The sequence below is a fragment of the Ambystoma mexicanum genome, chromosome 1p, assembly GCF_040938575.1.
Source record: "Ambystoma mexicanum isolate Mex_15411 chromosome 1p, UKY_AmexF1_1, whole genome shotgun sequence".
NCBI lineage: Eukaryota > Metazoa > Chordata > Amphibia > Caudata > Ambystomatidae > Ambystoma > Ambystoma mexicanum.
This window is the reverse complement of record NC_090921.1, coordinates 559,013,761-559,030,624: the sequence shown is the minus strand read 5'-3', so window position 1 is coordinate 559,030,624 and position 16,864 is coordinate 559,013,761.

Genomic DNA, 16,864 nt, shown 5'->3' with positions numbered 1-16,864 from the left:
AATAGGGAATAGCATTTTTGAGATGTCTTGAAAGGGTCATTCTTGTATCAAAGTGATGAAGCTCTGCGTTGAGAGCAGGATTAGCAGAGAGTAAGTGCAGCACTCCAAAACAGGCACTTTTCACTGCCCTGACTCCCACTTGTGGTCTTCTGTCTTCACAGGCTGCTCACTGCACCTGTCTGGTGCTGGGCTCTAAACTTCCATGCGCTGAGCTGCATGTCTGCTTCAGCAGGAAGCTCCGGGTCAGGCCAAGATGGTCCAGGTGCGTCCTCTGACTCCAATCATCTCCCATCTGCTGAGCTTCACTACCCATTATTCTTGGACGAGTACATGTCACCACACTTTTGGATGTGGACATTCAAAGAGAATGAAAATGGGGCATCTCAGAAGCCTACATGTTCACAATCTTTGCAGTGTAAAGCATAAAAGGGTCTCCTTTCCACTTTCAAAAATTATAATACAGTAGCCATATAACCTGCTAAGGTTTACTGTCAATGTCCACCCTAAAAATAAGGGAGGAAATTGATTAATAAAAAATTTGAAAAATAATGCCTGCAGATTTCAGAAATGATATTTCTGGAAATCTGCATCTGTTGGCGTCCTCTCTGTGCACAACTTCTAATCAGATGAACTTCCAAAAGTGCCACCTGGTGGTAATGTCTTTTTGAACAAAATCTGCCTACGTTGTAATGAGGATCTCTGTAGGTTCCTGTCATACATATTAGCCTGCTTAACAAGTGTGAAGTGCTCAACCACATCAGTGCTCTTGTCTCAATAGTGTTAATAAATCGCAAATGTTTTCCTTTGACCAGGTCTTATCCATAGTGCTCGAGGAAGAAAGCATCTTAAAGAACACATTGAAAAAAAAAAATATGCATTGCCGGCATCAGCATTTTATATAAGATGCCCGGAATCAGAACGCCAATCTTGCCGTCTAGCCCAAACCGGAAAGCGTGCTGTTGGATCGGTGAGAACAGCACAGAGCAAAACTGCTCCCTCACTTCCCATACAGCATTCCTTTTAATGTTGATAGTAGAAGAGCAAAGCAGTCCTTCTCTCAGCTGATTTTCATTTTGACGCCATTTCTTTGCATTCTTTGGGAGTACCGTCTTCAAGCAGTACGAACCACTAATGAGTATTGGGAAAATATAGAATGTGGGTTTGGCGTACATAACATGCAGAGATCAGGGCAAAGAAATCTATTCACCCCATCCACTACTTATATGTGGAATACCCTTTCTCTGAACCAATCCTTTTCATACGACAACCCTGTAAATGATACAACTTCTAGATCTACTGGTGCAAGCGGCACCACCATACTTTTTGTAACTTTTCATAAGACTTTAAAACGTAACTAGCCACTTACCTGTCTCCAGAAACCTTGCTTACCTAGGCTCTGAATCACTTGGTGCACCTCTATGGGAATTGGACGTGGGGTGTAAGGTTAAGATTTCCCCAAAACTCCTAGGGAAGAAACAACAGATTACAATAACTTGGCTGAGAACATGAAAGGCAGGTGTAAGGTTTCTTTATTTAGCTTTTCCTTCTGCCAGTACACCAGCAGTTTATAAGAGTTTTATATAAAAAGAAGTCACATGACAATATTTAAAATGTACTTTATCGACCTACCTGAGCAGTTGTATAAGAAAATGAAAGAATTCAAAAACCGTCCTTTGAAATAAAAAGTTCTTTAAAATATAACATGAAGTCATAAAAAATATATACAGAAGGTTCTCTTTCCGGTAGACTGCAACTATGTATTAAAAAAATCCTTACTGGGCCTTCTGCTGTAGTTTGTTCTCTTCCTCTGCGTTGCGAAGTTCTCTGACAGGTAGAGCGTGTGTGGGGACTGGGCTGCTACTTTAAGGTGCAGCCCAACAATCACCAGGAGCATGGGGGCAGACCCGCTAATTTTGAAGGCTGGGCTGCACATTCCAAGCACAACCCAGCGTTAATTGCAGCGTGTGGAGTTACATGCCCTCAACCCGGTCCATGTCTGCCAGCAGGGAATATCAGTAATTCTTTCAGCCCACCTTGGTAGGTGGCGGGCCTTAAATCGTTACGCTGTGCTCTTCACCCGCACACAGGGAGCACTGCATATGCTAGCAGTAGTCTAGGGAGTGGCAGCAGTTAATGCAGCACTTTCGGCTTAGGGATCACCTTGTAGCAGGGCTGTGGCAGTGACGGGAGTGCCAGGAGGCAGCAGTGAGTGAGTTCTGGCACTCACCCTCCCTTTCAGGAAAGCGCCAGCTTATGAGATTGGGAAGTGTGGAGGAAAGGTGCAGAGCGTAGCACTGGCTCCCACCCCCCTTCATAGCACCGGCTCCCACCCCCCTTCATGAGGGTGAGAATAACAGTTTAAGCAACTGGAGCAACTATTTTATTTCTATTTTAGTCTGAAGGATCCCCCCCTGTAGCATCATGGATGAGCTCCTGTACTCTAATTTGTTTCTTTTCATTGATAGGATTCGTGGGTGTCTTCTTGCGCTAGGGATTCTTTTTTTCCTCTTGGTCATTTTTCTTTCTTTGTCCCCGGTAGGGCTTTCCACGTGTCATCATAGGCTGCAAATGAAGCCTGGCCCAGAGAGTATCTTGCTCAATTGGAGCACTAAACATTTGAAGATTAGCAGATTGACTTGGATCTTTCTTCTGGAACCCGAGACAAACTGCAAGACATTGTCCAACTCAGTGCAGACTATAGGCTGACCTTTCCTCCAGTATAATGAATAGATTTAAACCAAAGTAAAACTAAAATTAACAAATGTATGCACAGATGACCATAAATTCAGTTTGACAATACCAACGGCACAGTATTGCTTTAATTTTTGATATCACAAAATGTCTGTTAATGAATATCTTACAATTTTCTCCATTTTGTTAAAAAATTACCCAACCAGAGCTCCACATTTAAAAAACGAAATCTTAAAAAAATACATTGATTTTTTAAAATAAAAATACAGATCAGTCATCCATATTTACATTTTCATAGCCCAATTCCTCATCGTATAGTTGCCTGAGGACCCTGCCTGCTCTACCGTCTCAGTGTTTGTGGTAAATATATCCTTGATTTGCCTGCACTGTCATGATTTGTTATCATATCACACATGCCAGAGCCTTGTGCTCTTAGACCCCCAACCGGCCCATAGAGTCAGGGTTTTGCCCAGAAGCACTTTAAGACAAGATAGCAGCACCCGTGAGATGGATGGGGGTGCAGATTAATACTCCAACACCAAATCAATAATGACACAGTTTGGCAAAGGGAGTCCGTTTAATAACAAGTACAAAAAACGGGGAGTTATGAATATCAGCAGTGGCGCAATCTTCCTTCTTGCTTCAACTCCAACGAACTTCATAAAAATCATAACATTTATACTGAAAACTTGTCATCATTGACGTATAACGCTTAAGAGTGGGTATGCAATTCTATTGGTTCAGGAAAGGTAACTTTAGTATAGGTACTATATCTGTGTATGGTAACAGAGTGAGGGGATTGGGTAAACACTGTCAGGTGGGGCATCTAAACCTTTCCCTCAAAATTGCTACTGCAGACGTCAAAAGTAAAAGTACGACGTCCTATTGATTCTACTAACTATAGGACCTTAGATTACTTGGTCCATTGTGATTGGGTTGGCACCAACCCCATGCATATTTTTCCCCTTTGCTTAGCAGCACGCAGAATGGTCGGCCAGGTGCAGGTTGCCCCTTAGTTCCCCCCGGCCTTCCTCCAATTATTGTTACAATCAATCATCACTTTAGTGGCCATGTGTCAATTATTTCACTGTGGTTGGCCTCGAGACTGCATCTACTGTATGGAAAAGTTCTGATATCTTTGCCTGGCCTGCTGCCATGAGTAGGTGTGAAACTCTCACTTTTTCTTGCTCGGCTGGTCACGTGATTCAGACACCGTGAATTTTTCTCTTCTCCACATAATTTGTGTATTTGATTTTCGTTTCACCCACCACCTGCCTTCATCTTATCTTGACCTTTCAGAGGCAGGATATTCTGTTCTTAGCTTCAATTAATTGTAGCTACTGTTCATCTATTCTACTGATACAACCTTAGTTTTCCTGGCACGGTTTGCCTCAGCTGAGTTTCACTTCTGCCGCTTATTCTTGATTTTGCTAAATATGAAGCCCTTTTCGTGTGGCCCTTAGTAACCTTGGGTTGATTCTGCTTCTTGTGCAAAGTGGAAATATGCTTTTATAATGTTCTTCGTTTGAGGTAGATATTATATGTGGCACTTGCCGCGCTATCTTTCTACCAAGCATAGCAAGCCGCACAATTTTCTTAGCTTTCTTGCGGTTCCAAGCATATGTTCATGCGTAAACTGGTTGAATATCTTCATCATGCTCATGGCTTAAGCTTCTTACATTTAACATCGTCCTTTCACTTTAGGTTCACAATATCCTTGGCCCATGGCGTTTCATCTCTTTGTCATTCTCTGGTCGTCATTTCTTTTATATGTGAGTCAGACTGGGTTCTTGTGACGTCACCATTCGTCTTCCATGAAGACCTTTTTGGTTTCTTAAGGGACTGTACTTAGACGATCTTCATTTCGTTTCATTTGTTCATAGGGTTTCCTCAATGGATACCTTACTGTCCATGGTTTCCTTGGTATTGGTACTTCAATAGGTGCTGTTCTTCTGATGGGTACTGGACAGAGCCCTACTGCGGCTCTCTGCTGGTTTATTTGCTCGTCATATGTCACATACTTCGGCGTGAACGTTCCTGGTACTTCGAAATGGACGGTTGAAGTGCGGGCTGTATTTGGGACCTCCTCTACAGCCTAATCTCCAGCCTAATCGCCAACCCAAGCTTGTCCTATATTGTTAAACTGTTCAATCCAATATGGGAACCCAATCAAACCTATTTATAGTCCTGCATGCTCATTTTGGCAGTTCATAGTGACATTTGTTTGTGAATGCCTTTAAATGAAATGTGCTGCCGCAGTGCAGTGTGCAAACTACATCTTTCATTATGTTAATGGACGTTGCATGTGCTCCATTTACAAATGTGGGCCTTATGCTGCAATCCTGGGGTGATGTGTCTGTGAACCCTTGCATGTTCTTCCATGAACACTTCGAGCCACCACTTTATCCTAGACCCCCTCCTCCTACCTGCCCAATACCTTTGCTGCTTGACTTGAGTAAGCTACCAGGCATCATCCCCACCGTTGTCTGCTTTCCACTTTTCTTATTGGCTGAACAGGCATTTGCTACCTGGCAGTGTTGTGTGAAGCCTTCATCCTTCCACTATGCACTGCTTATACAACACACTTCTATCTTGAGATCTCGATCCTGCCACCTTTGGGCCTGCTTTTTCTGTCCAAGGTAGGTCCACACATTTTACTTCCTGCTGTAGCAGAAGTGCCCTGCGTGCTACATTGTTGTTTATTTCCACTGAGCTGTGCATTTTTTCTTCTCTGTAATCAACTTTTCTCCCATTGTCTTCAATTTGTAGATCAATGCCTCCAGACGCTGAACACTTCCAGCGTCTTTCTTAAAATATATTACACCATCACAGGGCTTGCTCTTCCTGCATTCTGTATTTTGAAATTGCCTTCTTTACAATCCTTGTCCAGAAATGCTCACTGAGGGTGATTATTTATTATGGGGCAACACATGTGTTTCATGGCTCAGTTTCTATCTCAAGACCTCAAAATTATATATGATATGATGTTGCATTCATAACCCGTCTGTACAAAAGTGTTTCTAGGCACGACAAGACAAGGAGGGGGAAACAAAGGGAGGGCACAATAACTATCTTACTGGGCCTTGTGTCATTCAGATCACGCAAGTGCCGGAAATAGGGAAGGGGAGAAGTGCCATGTGGGGAGGGGAAGGAGGAAGTGTAGTTAACCCACAAGTGCAGCCAATGGGTGGCTCATATGTGCAGAGAGAAGGGACTGTAGGGTTGCATATACAGACCCTTAAGTGCTGGGGAGTCCGGAGGCGGTGCAGGGGAATTGGACATGCAGGACCCTGAGCCCGAGTTCATAGGGTGACCAGGTGAGCAGTGCACAGAGCAGTTGGGTGCATCAGCAGGGGAGAGGAAGAGAGAAAACGGAAGCGAAAAGGAAGGTTTTGAGTTGCTTCCAGAACCGGAGGTAGTTCTGCTCAAGTTTGAGAGAGGCAGGGAGGCTGTTCCAGAGGGAGGCCCGAGCCGAGGAGATAGATCTGCCTCCAACTCTCTGCTTGGAGAAGCGTCTGACCCTAAAGAGTTGGAGGTGGATGAGCGGAGAGCTCAAGAAGGAAGATATTTTGGAAGAGAACATTGGAGGTAGAGAGTTCCAAGAACCCGAAAGCCTTGTGGACATTGCAGAGGGTCTTGAACTTGATCCTTGCAGCCACTTGGAGCTAGCGAAGAGATTTCAGAGCTGGAGAGATACGATCCCTGGGCTTGTGGCCAAGAATAATACCTGCAGTCCTGTTCTGGATAAGTTGTAAAGGTCAAAGAGTAGAGGCAGGAAGATTTGGAAAGAGGCTGTTGCAATAGTCCAGCCTAGAGAGGATAATAGCTCTGTTGAGACAGTGAGCTTCTGGAGGATGTGAGAAAAGAAAGAATACCTCTGAGGAGGTGCAGCTGATAGTTTGACTTCTTAGAGATGTCAGAGATGTGAGGAGAGAAGGAGAGGGTGGTTCGAAGATGATATCAAGGTTCTTATCTTCACAGTGAGGAGCAGGAAGAAGGCCCAGAGTGGGCGGTCAGGGAGAGAGAGGAAATGAGGGAGCGGTTGTCCCAATGAGGGGATCTCATCTCAGTATTCCTGGCAAGGCAGAGCTCAGTGGTGGCACACCATTCCTGAATTGCGGCCAGACAGTCTGGTATGAGAGAAGAAGCAGAGGTGGCTGAGGGGAGCCTAAAAGAGAGCGAGTTTCATCCACATAACATTGAAAATTGGAGCAGAAAGTAGCAATGCGGTGGGTGAGAGGTGCCAGGTAGTGGTTAAAGAGCCAGGGGGAGAGGTTAGACCCCTCGGGAACACCACTAGTAGAAAGAGAGAGATAGAAGAGAGGAAAGACCCCAGTTGGACTTGAGAGGGTTGGTCGGTGAGAAAGGAGGTAAACCAGGCGGGGCCTGCTCAATAATACCATGTTTGTCGCGGCAGTGATTGAGCAGGATGGCATGGTTGACCATGTCAAAAGCATAGGATAGATCGAGGGGAATGAGGACAGAAGGGAGATTAGAGTCAGGATTGGAGAGCAAGTCTTCACAGGTGTTCAGGAGAGCAGTTTTCGTGCTTCTGGCAGCTCTAAAGCCAGAGTGGTGGTCATGGAGGCCACCGACAGATTCAGAATGTAGATTAGGCTGGGAGATGGTCAGCATTCCCAAGAGTTTGCCCAGGAAAGGAGTGAGGTAAATCGGGCGATAGTTAGCCGGAGAGGAAGGATCAGACAAAGGCTTCTTTAGAAGGGGGTGCGCAAGAGAGTGCTTAAGGGGGAGAGGAAAGTTCCAGTGGCAAAGAGTAGTGATTGCAGAAATCGGCCATGGCTGGAGCAAGGGTGTCAATGTGGTCCTTGACGGTTCTGGATGAGCAGGGGAGAACCTACTTTGACAAAACTTTCATAGATCAGACTTTTTTTAGAAACATTGTGAGGGGTGAACAAGGGACTGGAGGAGAAAGGAGGAGGAGAGAGAGGAGGGGAGAGATGGCCTCAGACAGGCCAGGAGTGGTAGAGGAGGCAGAAGAGAAGGTAGAGGAAGAGAGGGTGGACAGGATGTCCTGAGGTTTAGTAGTGAAATGAGAGGCCAAGGCCGTGCAGAGGGTCTGGGAAGGAACAGGAGAGGTAGACTGTAGCGGGATTTGCCAGCCCCTTGCAGATTTTGAATAGTTTGTCCAAGTTGTTAAATGCCACATAGATGCGGGCTAGGCTCTCTTCTTAGAGAGGACAGAGAGTCTGTACTGCCTTTGGAACAGGCAGCAGGCCATTTTGTCAAGGGAGGCGCCCAATTCCCTCAACCTCCTCTCTGCCCCGTGAGGTCGGAATTGTACCAAGAGTTGCACTTGGATTTGGGCTTCAAGCGGATCCTCATGACAGGCTGCAAGCACATTCAGAGTGTTAGACATAGAGAGATAAATGTTAGAGTGGGCTGTGTCTCGGTGTGAGTCAGCTAAAGGTGCAGGAGGAGGAGATAAAGTAGCGGTGAAAGCCTCAACTGACACACACTTCATGGGTCGGATGACTGAGAAGGTAGGTGGCAGTGCTAGAGTCGGCTTGCCCACGGGGAGGATAGAGTGAGAGGTGGAAAGAAAGGAGAAAGTGATCGCTCCGAGAGGAGCGGTGAGAGGGTGCTAGAAGGGGAGGCCTGAGGAGATCAGAACAACCAGGGTGTGCCTGGCAGAGTGAGTCGGGCCAAAGGTTTAAGGGCAGCGGGGTCGGAATCCTCTTTCCAGAGGATGATTCTCCTCCTCTGGTTTTCTCATTAAAATAGTACAAAAGAGAGCCACCAGGGGGCACCGAGATGGTCTGACGCTCCTTCGTCTGTCTCCTCCGAGGGGTGCAATTTAAGGGATTTGAGCCCCTCCTAAGCCTCACAGGAGTGAGGTGCGGACCCCGCGGCAAGCCCCAGACGACGTGGTGCATCTGATAAACTTTTCCGCAGTCGCGGTTGGTGCTGCAGAACCCGAGTTCGGATTATGAGTGACTTAAGGGAGAAGGCTCCCGCTCTCTCATTACCCTGCGGCTCCATGCAAACACCTCGAGATCTGTGGAATGCAGGGGCCTGGCATTTCAGCTTGGGGTGGGCCGTGGCCTCCTTGTCCCCTCCCCGCCAGAGCATACATCGCGTCCCAGACTCGTGTGGGTGGCGACAAGTTGGAACCTGAGGTGCCTGGGTGCCGCAGACTGGGCCTTCCGTTCCTGTACAGTCCCGAAATCGGGTTCTCCGAGTCGCTGGGCCTGGCGGAGTGGGACTCTCGTAACTGCCTGACCATGGCGGTCATCGTAGTGGACGTGCCCCAACCACATTTTCCTTTGGTTTGCAGAGTGTGACCAGCGGAGTGCGGGGGTTCCGTCCCCCACTGAAGATCACGGCAGATCAAGTTGGAGGCTCATTCCAGTGGGTCCGCCCCATGGGCGCTTTCCCCAGGCTGTCTCCTCACCGGCAGGGCCCTCCTTGGAGCTGCGGCCATTTTAGGGGGTGAGTGAAGCAAACTCCTTCTGCCCCTAGTGGAGCTGGTGGGGCCTTCTTCGTTCTTCTAGCCCCCCTACTTGGTTGGCGCCGGGTGGGTGCTTGTGGTGCGGGCGCGGGGGGCCCGGGCCACTTCACACTGCCTGCCTCCCCCCCGACCCCTGAATTTCACGACCCTGGGGAGAGATCGCCAGGCTCTTCCCCCCTCACTGGCTAATCGAGAGGGGCGGGACAACTCCAGCACATCTCCCCGCAATCTGAGTGCCTTGGTGACCGAGGGACACCAGTGTATTTGATCCCCAGCTTGTTTCTTCCTGTCGTTCTGACATCTGCTTTGGTCTGAGTCTTCCTGGAAGGCCCCGCCATGACCAATTTCGGCGTCTTCAGTCAGAGAAGATCTGGGGAGAAGTCATAAACTCCCTTGAGTTTCTTCAAGTTCTTGCTTGAGACGGGGGGGGGCACATTTGCTACGGACTCCTTCCTCTACTTCACCAGACGATGCCGGGTTATCCCCGAATGAACTGGGCCTAGTCCCTCCAAATGTATTGCTACGCCCCTCCTCTAGCCCAGTCCTCTCCCGACATGTCAACCAAAGCACAAGCCGAGGTCCTGGATGCCCAGGCGGTTAACAAAAATATGACTGCTTTACTGGAAGAAATCTGCGGCTTCCGAGCAGACATCGGCAAAAGGCTGGATTCACTGGATAAAAAAGTGGACTCAGTTGACAAGCGTGTCCAAGCCCTGGAAGCGAATCAGTCTTCAGTTGACCTCCTGGAAACCCAGATAGACATGCGCCTGTCAGAGTTAGAAAGAAGGGAGTAGAAGTGCACCCTTAAACTAGACGCTTTGGAAAATAGGCAGCGCCGGAGAAATCTGAGATTCCTTGAGGTCCTGGAACGGGAGGGAGAGACCCAGGCAGACATTTTCAGGATCGTCACCTCAGTGATCAGTAAATTGTTCGATGAGAGCAACACCGATGAACCAACGATTGACAGGGCTCATAGAGTGGGCCCCCCCAACAGAGGTCCCAGGTCGATCCTAGTGAAGTTCCACTACTATTCGGAGAAGACTAAGATTCTCGACCTGGCAAGGAAAAAGGGCCCCGTCACCTGGGAGATTACCAAGGTCACAATATATCAAGACCTTTCAGCCTTTACCCTGGCCCCACAATGCCCGTGTGGTCCCCTAACGAGATGGCTCCAGTCTAAAGGAGTGAGATACAGATGGGGCCACCCTTTCTCCCTTTCATTTGAATATGACGGATACAAATATTCCTTGGTCACGGAAGACGATATTCAGAGGGTGACCCGCAAGCTCCTGGGTGATCCCAAGCCAGGGGACAGCCAGGAAGGTGAAGGAATAGACTTGTCCCAGTCCTGAGCCACCAGCGGACCCTCTGAAAGGCGTTGAGTGCGTGGTCATAGGAAATACAGCAAGGTGTCCCCGACCTCGCCTAGCACGTCTAAAGACTGACCATATCAAGCTCACTAGCCGCATTCAGATCAGTTATGTGGGGGCCTCGGCCTTGTAAAGGTCCTTGGAGGACATGAAGCCGACATGGCTCCTTTAGCCTGAAGTGACGGCATTGACTGTGATGTACTCAGCATCTCCTGGGGGTCCCGGTGGGCTGATGCTTCGGAGAGTGGGAGGGGGGCTCAGCGTAGTATTTGAGTATCATGTGCATTCACCCTTCGGATGTGGACGCTGGTGGCCTGGTTTGGTGACATCTATAATGTCACGTGTAATCCAGGCACTCGGTGGGGGGGGGTTGGGCAGGGGTTGTTGGGGGGGTTTTCAATTGTTGTCTTTGCGTTTGAGTTGGGATCCACTTCCTTTGGAAACTTTGGGTTCGTTTAGAGATCGGCGTGTAAGGAGTCATCTGGGGAACACGGCTCATGGGCACCCCCATAGAGGAATATTGAGAGACGGTTGTCACCCTAATGGCTGACTCCAACCAACCACTGACCCTGGGTTCACTGAATGTCTGAGGTTTGAATTCCCCCCATAAATGATCTTTAGTGGTGAGGGAATTTAAGAGGCTGAAGCTTCATGTGCTATTCCTTCAGGAAACTCATTGGGCGAGAGGTAGGGAAATGCCTCTTAGAGCGAATCTTGTGCAGGGGGTCTTTCACGCTTCATGTCGGACAAAAAAAAGGGGAGTAGCGATAGTTGTTTCCTCGAAAGCTCATTTTGTCCCACAAACACAGCAAAAGGATCCAGAGGGCCGCTTCTTGATGGTTAAGGGGGAAATCTGGGGTAACAAGGTGACGCTGGTCTCAGACTATGCTCCGAATGAGGCCCAAGATCTGTTTTGGGAAGAGACTAAGCCGAAAATCATGGAATTTACAGAGGGGGTTCTCTTGGTGGGAGGTGATTTTAACATGGTTCTCGACCCCAATGTAGACAGAAAAACTGAACAGCCGTGTTCAGTCTCTCGCAAGATGAGGAAGATTTCCTCCTCCTTTCATAACACAAATACTGCCCTGGGCATCTCAGGCTCCCACTCAACGCGGAAGGAATGCGCTCCCCTGTTTACCTTTTTCTCTAGCCCGCACTCCTCCTTCTCCCGGATCGACTACATCTTGTTTGATAATTCACTTCAGGAGAGGGTATTCAGCTTTGGGGTGGAGTTGATCCCATGGTCAGATCACGACCTAGTACGGGTTCAGATAGGGATGCCCTCAGAATGAGCCCAGAGCTTGAGGTGGTCATGTAATGACTTGTTGTTGCGAGATAAAGTCCTTTCCCAGGAACTCTTGGTAGCGATAAAAGACTACTTCACTTTTAATGACAATGGTGAGGTGAGTTAAGCCGGTGTATGGGAAGCCTTTAAGGCCACGATTAGAGGGGTGCTCATTGGCATGGGAGTGAGAAGAAAATGGGAGAAAGGTAGAGAGGAGAAGATTCTTGGAGATAAAATAGAGGCTATCCAGCCGGGGGGGTAAACTCCGGTCCCAAATGCTCCAGGGCAAAAGGTCAGAGCTTCAACGGCTCAAGGCTCAACTTGCGGCCCTCTTGGTGGGACAAACCGAGAGAAAACTAGTGTTTGTAAAGCAAAGATATATGGAGAAGGGGGAAAAAGCTGATAGGATCCTCACCTGGAAATTAAGGGAACTCAGGAATAGTAAGAAAGTCCATGCACTACAACCCCTTAGAGAAGGTAAATGCATAGATGATTCAGGAATTGCTGAGCACTTCCGCCTATACTATGAACGCCTCTACACCTCGGAATATGCGGGAGAGGGCTCTGAAGCAGACACCTTCCTAAACTCCCTACCAATCCCCCGTCTTTTCCCCGCAACAAGCGGGCCCTCTTGAAAACCCCATTACCCCCCAGGAGATAGTGGATACCATAAGTTCGATGAAGGGAGGTACCACCCCGGGTGACGATGGTTTCACTGTCTCCGTTTATAAGACCTTTGGATCTACCCTTGCCCTTTTTCTGGCTAAGTTGTTTAATTCCACTCTCGATGCCGGACTCCTTCCCCAATCCATGCTTTCAGCCCTTATAGTGGTTATTCCTAAAGAAGGGCAAGACCCAACTCAATGCCTCTCCTATCGCCCCATTTCCCTACTCAACACTGATGTGAAAATTGTCACAAAGTAGCTTGATAACAGATTGGCCCAGCATCTCCCGGCCCTGGTCCATTGGGACCAGGTGGGATTTATTCCAGGCGGACAAGGGTCAGATAACATCAGAAAAACCCTGGACCCTATGCATGAAGCCTCGAGTAGTGACTTGGATGCCTATTCGCTCTCATTAGACTCAGAGAAGGCTTTTGACCGGGTCGAATGGCCGTACATGGGCATGATGTTGCAAAGAATGGGTCTGGGTGAAAAGTTCTGCCGCTGGATTGCCTCCCTGTACAACGGGCCCTCAGCAAGAGTTGCTGTAAATGGCACTGTATCCGACCGGCTCCTTCTATCCAGAGGCACCAGACAGGGTTGCCCCATTTCCCCCCTCTTATATGTGCTCACAATGGAGCCTCTCGCCATAGCGATACGGCAACACCAGGGGATTACTGGGATCAGGGTGGGTGATCTGGACTTTAAACTCTCTTTTCGCGGACGATATCCTAGCCTATCTGACCAATTTGGATACTTCTCTCCCTAATCTTCTCCACTTGATTCGTACTTTTGGAATCTTCTCAGGCTTGAAGATCAATCCGACAAAATCCTGTTTAATGCCAGTGGGGTCGGGCTTCCGGGGCATTGAGAGAGGGGGCATAGTGGGGGACATTAAAGTAGTACATAACGCCATTCTATATCTCAGTATCCACCTCCCTAGAGACCTGGGATCCCCCAGATTCTTTCCAATATAAAATCGGACCTAGCCAGGTGGTCACCCTTAACCCTCTCGTGGTTCGGCCGAATGGTGTCTGTTAAAATTAACATCCTCCCCGGCCTTCTCCATCACTTCACATCTCTCCCCATTAAGATTCCAGAGTCTTATTTTAAGTCATTGCACTTCATGATTCAGCGTTTCATATGGAGCGGCAAAAAAAACAGCATTGGACATGACACCCTGACTCTCTCGAGGTCCTTTGAGGGTTTTGGTCTTCCAGACTTTCACCTATATTATAAGGCAGCCCAGTTTAGGGTCATGCTGCAGCATATGAGAGATGAGATGCGCACCTACTAGACTTACATCGAAGATACCCACACGCACCCAAGAAAAGTTAGAGGTTTGTTGTGGATCCCTAGCAGTGAGCTCCCCAACCGAGTGAAGGCCCATCCTACACTTGCGGTTTTATGGGATCTCTGGAGGCCCACCAAGGAGAATCTTGTCCTCTCCTCCTGGCCTTCTCCTCTTCGATCTCTATGGGACGCTCCCCTCGATCTAGGTAAAAGAGGTCTAAGAAACACGCAGAAGTGGTCAGACATGGGCCTGGAAAGGGCAGCCCAACTGTTCAGACAGAATATCTTCATAGAATACGACAGCCTAGTGGAAGCGATGGCAGATAGCCCGATGTCAATATTCGATTATCTCTGCATAAAAGGTATCCTCACCTCCCCCCCTGGAACAAGGATCTAGCGTGCCCCCTCACACTTCGAGAAGGTGATAGTAAAGTCCTTTTCACGGAGGGGGTCCCTCTCAAGAATCTATGGGCCTTTGATAACGGCCCAGCTGCAATGTAGACAAGGGTTTAAACAATTCTGGGATAAAAAACTTGGGTTCGTAATAGAGGATTCTACTTGGTCTAAAATATGATGTTCTCTTCTCTGACACCTTGTACACTGCAGCTATGGAACACAATTTTAAGATCCTTCATGCTTGGTATCCCCCCCCTGGATAGGCTGTCGAAAATGTTTCCGGGACTCTCCCCCCCTGTGCCCTAGTGATTGTGGTCGAAGAGGTACTTGGTATCACTTGTGGTGGGAGTGCCCTTCCGCCCAAATCTACTGGTCGGTGCTTCTGAGTTGGTTAAAGGATATATTGGGTTTCTCCGTGGCCAAGAGTCCCCTGGATATACTTTTTCGTGTCTCTTCCTCTGAGGAGGACTCGGGTGGCTTCCCGTGGGTAATTAAGGGTATGCTGAGAGCGGGGAGGCTAGCTCTGGCGCAGAATTGGAAAGGTAAACTAACACCATCCAAATGAGAGTGGTTGTCAAAATTGTGGGCAATATTCACCCATGAGAAATTATCAGCGTTGGCCCACGACAAGATGGAATCCTTCTTGCTAGATTGGACTCCGGTTTTGTTACATGAAGACTGAGCGCTCCTCTGATGCATGGTTCTTCGTCCTATTCCCTGTTGTCTCCTGAGCCATGCATATGGTGACCCCTTGCGTTTGTTGGTTACTTTGAACCCTCTAGGGTCAGCAAATGTTTGACTCGCAATCTCATATTTCTGTTCTTTCCTCAGGTTTTAAGGTCCCTTTGTGAACACTGTAACTCTTGTGCAGGGAGAGTTTGAGGGGGGGGGGCTGGAGGATTCCGAATGTTTCTGTTGTAGATTAACCGCTTTGCATTGATATCTGGTGAATTGTCATTTCAAAATGATTAATAAAAACTTGTTGGAAAAAAAAATAGTACTAAAATGTGCTTGGTGTTAATTGGGCATACCCAATACAGTGAAACTAAAAATTACTCTGTGTAATGATTGGGAATTGCCTAGATTGTTTCTGATGTGTTTATGCACATATCAAACCCTAAACAATCTAAACTAGTAAAGTCAAATATACATATTTGCATCTAAAATGTCCTTGTGATGAATTTCTGTCCCATAAGAATTCTGATAATGAATATCTCAAGCAATGGAGAAGTACAATGCCAGTGTTTTCCAATTAAAAATTTTAACTTGTCATCGATAAAGAAGTTCCAAAATGTTGTGCTAAACATACGTATCTGTCAACAATAATTCATAAAACACGCATTGTTCGTAATAGTACATTTGAACACATTTAAAGTTCTTTTTATGTAATGCACATCGGTGCATAAGTTCCTATCCCCACTATCTGTACTTGATGAGCATCCCTTCTTTTAGATATAATCATTTACATACATCCATACTTATTCATATGTATAGTAAACTCATTCTGGACATCACACCTGCTTGGGTTTATTGGTATGGCAAATCCATTAAGATTCTATTAGCAGGAGCTGAAACCAGCTCTTGGGGGTCTGGAATCACCCTGTAGGCAGGAGGTAACACCGGGGAATCAGGAGCTACCAGGAGATGTTACTTTAACTTTTTGCCCATTATATATGGTCCATTGTGTTTAAATGTGTACTAGATGTGTTCACATCAGGGCCGGTCTTTGTGTCGGGCAGCTCAGGCGGCTGCCTGACATCAGTGAGCCTCTAGGGGGCGCCGAACAGCAGTGCTCTGAGTCCTGCAACTGCAAGCCAGGCCAGGCCACATGCACAAAGCACCAGACAGGCCTTGATTGTGACGTCCGTCTGTGTATTAGGAGCAGTGAGCACTGCTTCAGGCTACCGCCTTTGCCCTCAGGCAGGGCAGGGCAGCAGCAATTGACAAATAAATTAGCAATTTGCAACATTTGTTTGTTGTTTTTTCACTTCCCCCCGGTCCCCGGTGGCGCTGATGCCAGCTAGCCCCATTGGCACACGTGCGGCGTGCCCTCATGCTATGTGCATGCGCGCACTGGCTAGCTGGCGTTGCCTTGTCAGCCGGCCCCCCGCCATTCCATTAAACAGGAGGAGTGGAGTGGATGCATGCACAATATCGGGTAAGTATACTGTGTTTGGAACTTTGGGGCGACTATGATGCAGGCGCATCCCATCCCGATTCCCCACACAGCGTCAATTGTGAGCAGCACAGAGCCACGAGACACGGGTCGGTGCTGCAGCTCCTTAGTCTTAAGTTGGAACTAGTAAGGGCCTTGCATGTCAGGCACCTCCGGCCAGGTCGCGTGTTGGCCTGGGGCCCCCAGCGCTATGAGTAGTCATAGGGTGCTGTGCCTCCTAAGGTCCGCTCCATGAGTGACCTGTCATCAGTGTGATCGGATTTGCGGCAGGCAGCAAATCTGTGTCAGGTAAGTGAAGTGATGCAGGACTGCCCCGCACTGTTAGATTGTGTCCCGACTCCCGCACGGCTAGCACACGCTCCCGGGGATGGAGGCAAGTCCGGACTTAGCTTCTGGCTGAGCAAGTGAGCAGAGCCCCTCACCCCGGGGTCTGAGCGTTGCTGGGGGGGGGGTGAGTGTTGCGCAGCGCTATAACCCCGGGACTGGGTCTTTTGGTTGTAGCCCCGGATACAATCCCAGGAG